Here is a 5,014-nt window from a genome sequence, read left to right as displayed (position 1 = left end):
ATTTGTAGAGACATGGATGGACCTAGAGACTCATGCAGAGTGAAGTAAGAAAGAGAAAAACAAATACTGTATATTAACACATTATGTGGAATCTAGGAAAATGGTACAGAAGAGCTGGTTTGCACAGCAGAAACAGAGACACAGATGCAGAGAACAAATGTATGGACACCCAGGGGGGAAAGCGGGGGTGGTGGTGGTGGTGGCGGGATGAATTGGGAGATTGGGATTGACATGTATACGCTAATATGTATAAAATGGATAACTAATTTTAAAAAAGCAAAAAAAAAAAAAGAAACGTGCAGTATGAGATCTACCTCATACTTATTTGGCTTATGGGATCAACATATTATACTTGAATCCTTCATTCATTTAAAACTTTTTATTAAGCACTGATCAAATGCCAAGCTACTGTTCTAGGAACTGGGGAAACTGTTCTAAATGAGACAACTTCCACATGACTCTTAGAGTTTACACCGCAATAATGGAGACAAGCAATAAACACGAGCATAATAACTATCATTTAGTGACCCTTTCCGTATATCCAGGCAATAGGCAAAACACAACATGAAATAATTAGTTTAATCCTCAAAACAACTCTTTGTGGTTGAGTACCATAATTTTATTCATCTTTCAGGAAACAGGCTCAGGTAGGTAAGGTAGTTTACCCAAGGTCCTGAAGTTAATGGCACAGCTGGGATTTAAACCTAGATGTTTATGACTCCATACACTGTGCTCTTAACCTCAGTGCTACATTCGTAATTTAGCAAAGAAGTAAAATTTGGTGGTCACATACTTCTTTTTTTTTTTAGTTGAAGCATAGCTGATTTACAATGTTGTGTTAGATGTACAGAAAGACATTTCTCACCTGCCTTTGTTATGCTTATATTTTTAGTGAAGGAGAGAGACATTTAAATAAGCAAGTGCAAACCTAGGGGGAATACTGAGTGGTGTAGGATGACACTACAGGAGGAACCACCCTGACCTGCTAGTGGTTAGAGAAAGCTTCCCAAGAGGTGAGGTATTAGCTGAGACCTAAAGAATTAATAGGATGTTTACAAATCAAATTGCGGGCTTCCCTGGTGACGCAGTGGTTGAGAGTCCGCCTGCCGATGCAGGGGATACGGGTTCGTGCCCCGGTCTGGGAGGATCCCACATGCCGCGGAGCGGCTGGGCCCGTGAGCCATGGCCGCTGAGCCTGCGCGTCCGGAGCCTGTGCTCTGCAACGGGGGAAACCACAACAGTGAGAGGCCCGCGTATCGCAAAAAAAAAAAAAACAAAAAAACAAAAAACAAAGTTATTATTCTAAGGTTCTGGATGTCAGAAGTGCAAACGGGATGTCCTTGAACTAAGGTCAAGGTGTCAGCAGGGCTGTGTTCCTTTCCGGAGGCTCTAGGGGAGAATCCGTTTCCTTGACTTTCTAGTTCCTAAAGGCTGCCTGCATTCCTTGGCTCACGACCCCTTCCTTCGTTTTCAAAGCTAACATCATAGCATCTTCAATGTCCTCAGACTCTTCTGCTTCCATCTTCCACTCTTAAGGACCCTTGTGATTACACCAGGTCCACCTAGATATTCCAAACTCCCCTTGTCAAGATCCTTATTTAATCACATCTACAAAGTCCCTTTTGCCATTAAGGTAATATATTCACAGGTTCTGGGGATTAGGATGTGGACATATTTGGGGGGGCCATTATTCTATCTACCAGAAAAGGGTAGAGCAAGGAACATTGGGTTGAAACTGGGACACTTTAAAACATTTTTTTTCTCTTACAGTATATATTTTTTCTTGCAGTTCAACCACCCTTACTTTTGCCTTTAAAAGACAAACTAAGAATTCTATAGCTGCTTATGTTAGTATGGTTTCTATTTATAATTTCCATCAAATTTAAAATAGCACCCTAAATGTACAGATTAGCAAAATATATTGGTGGTGGGCAGACAGAAGTTGGACCATACGGTTATGTATTCAAAGTAGCATTCTAAACCTGATTTTGGTTTTCATATCAAATACATAATATATGGTTTCATTATTCTGCCAAAGCATATTTATTTAGCATTATCAATATTGGGACAAGTTTTACATACCATATTTGTGCTATTTCCTTGTGCCCAATTTTCCTCATTTATAAAGTGGAGGAAAGTAACGGTACCTATCTCATAGGGTTGTTAACAATTATAGAAGTTGTGGATATTACCAAAGACTAATGCATGCAAAGCACCTAGAAGGGCCTAGAAGTGTAATAGCCATTTAATGGCATTGTCTTAATATTACCCTATATTTACTGGCTATATAATTGTTTTTTCCTGCTGATGAACCATTTAAGCTAGCCTCAAAATGTGAATGCTTCCAAACTGGGGTTCTAATGGAATACACTACTATAAGCACTCAAGCACATCTTTTTTGCTTGTATTGAATTATATTCTAAATTTTTGTCAAAGGCTGTGCACACATTTATGGCTTTTGCTTGGTATTGCTTTCCAAAAGGATTATACCAGTTTCAGTACTAACAACAAGGAATTATTCAAACTTTGTTGGCAGGATTTAGAAAGATTTTGCTACCTTAGTAGTCATAAAATCGTGTTTCAAATCTGGTTTAATTTGTACTTGTTGCATCCCTGTAAGCATAAATATTTACTTAATGCACTTATTTATATTTTTCCATTCATTCTACAGTTATATTTATTGAGCATCTGGGTGAATCACTATTCTAGGGACTGAGGATCTAACAATAAATAGAACAGACAAAAATCTACTTATGGGAATGGTTGATACAGCTCTATGAAAACTATAGTCTATTAGGTACTATATTAAACCAGCATAAGCTTTTCAAACTAAGTTAGCAAACCTTTGGCCTTTGCAGGAGGATAAGAAGCTGGTGCAGCCATGTGAAGGATGAGCATGGTGTACCTTCTGCTCATTTATTTAATAATAATGAGGTGATTTATTTAAAGATTTGGAGTAAGAAAGTAAATAATTTGAAAACTCATTTTAAATATAAAAAAATGAGTTTTCAAAAATAAGACAGTTTTCAAAGAAATTTCCAGCACTTGTCCCCAACCCCTGTCTCCCCTTGGTTTTCCTCCCTATACCTCTGTGGAAAGACTTGAGAAGCATTAATAGACTATTCAAAAATAACTCTTGGGGGCTGAGGAGTAAATGTGTGACAAAGTTCCTTGTGTTTTCAGCTTCTGGTGATTACAAATAAAGCCACTGTAAACATCTGTTTTCCAAAGTGGCTGTTTCAGCTGCATTCCTACCGGCAGTGTAGGAAAAGTTACACTTGCTCAGCATCTTCATCTTCGCCAACACTTTTTACAGTCCCCTCCCCCCATTCTAATAGCTGTGTAGTAGTACCTCATTGTGGTTTTACTTTGCATTTCTCTAATGATTAATGATGTGGAGCATCTTTTCATGCTACTTATCTTTTTCGGTGAAGTGTCTGCTCTGATCTTTTGCCCTTTTTATTGCTTCTTTTTTTTTTCTCATTATTGAGTTTTGAGAGTTCTTTATATACTCTGAATTAAAATTCTTTATTAAATATATTTTGATTAAAAAGACGCAAGTCACAGATTATATTTGAGTATGTGTATTCAAATGACTGTGAACCACTTTAATTCCACACTGTTTTTTTGGTAACTAATTTAAATGAATTTGCGATGTTATCTTTCTGAGGAATTATGTTTTTCTCTATCTCTAAAATGAGAGGGACTTAGTTTGCTGTCAAAATCTAAAACAACTCTCTTCAAGCTCTAAAAAGTTATTCTGTATACCTTTTAGACTACAGCCTAAAATATAGTAGAAACTCTGCTTCCTGTTAGGATGTAAATAAGCGGAGTAATGTGTGACCCAGGAGTAAAGAAAACACTGTTTTCAAAAGACATTACTTTCTAAATTAGGGTTTGTTTGTTTTTTTAAGTGAACTAGCAACACACCAAGGAGTGATTTGAAAGAAAAGCTGTTATACCTTCCCAGAACCCATACCTTGAGAAAAAGGAACTATAAAAAGGCAGGTGTTTTAAGTTTTGAAAGTAGTGCATGCAAGCTCCTCTTAATTCACATTTGCACCTGCATCTCTCCTATTTGCAAAAATTGATGCGTAAACTTTCAAAATAGCACAATGTAAGTTTGTTACAATATTAACCTGTGGTTTCGTGCTCCATGCAGTAGAGCATGTTACCTTGCAAATTTGGATCCTTTACCGTTTCTAATCCTTACTGTAGTTAATCTACTTTTATGCTACTTGAACTGAGCAGTTTGTATTTATTAGACTTGAAACCTCTAGAGTAGTTTTAACTGTCAGAAGCTCCTCCAGTGAAGTTGCCCCGTCCTCCTGTCTCTCCTGCGAAGGAAGGTCACCTTCTACTGTTGACGACCGTACTCATTTATCTGGGCGAAATTCCCAGTCCGCTCCGGTCTTCCTGCATTCTTCTCCTGGATCAGGGCTCCTTCACCGCGCACGGCAGCTACTTGCCGTAGAGCCGGGGAGGAGATTAAGCACTTTGGAGACCAGCCGCCGACCCGGATTATTTCCCTTTTCCGTTCCAAGCACGTGTCCAGCTAAAAACTTTTTCAGCTGTCACACTCCTGCTCATTCTTGATATTCGGTTTCCTGCTACAGTCTTCGCTAGTTCAGCAGCTACGATGTTTGGCAAAAATAGCTCGCATTTTTGCTTAAACAATAACGGCCGCGCAAATTTTATGGTTAGATTTGTCTCAAGTCCGAAGACCGCACCTCCTAACTAGTGAGGAGGGATGCACCCGGGGACTGAAGAGCTGAGGCCGAGAGAAGGCTGCGGGGACATGCCCTGGCGGGACAGCTCAACCCTCAGGGGCACCGTCCGCTCACCCCGGGAAGTTTGGGCTCCCGCCGCCGCTTCCGGACACGCCTCTCCGCGAGCCTGGAACTCGCTTTCCCAGCAGGCCCCGCGCGGCCCTCGGCGTCCCGCCCCCTCGGGTGCGGCGCTCTGCGCGCTCCGGGTCCTGTCACTGTTGGACCCGCGAGCCTGGCCTGCGGCC

This window comes from Mesoplodon densirostris, chromosome 13 (genome assembly GCF_025265405.1).
Source record: "Mesoplodon densirostris isolate mMesDen1 chromosome 13, mMesDen1 primary haplotype, whole genome shotgun sequence".
In the NCBI taxonomy this organism is placed as follows: domain Eukaryota; kingdom Metazoa; phylum Chordata; class Mammalia; order Artiodactyla; family Ziphiidae; genus Mesoplodon; species Mesoplodon densirostris.
This window is presented reverse-complemented; position numbering follows the sequence as displayed.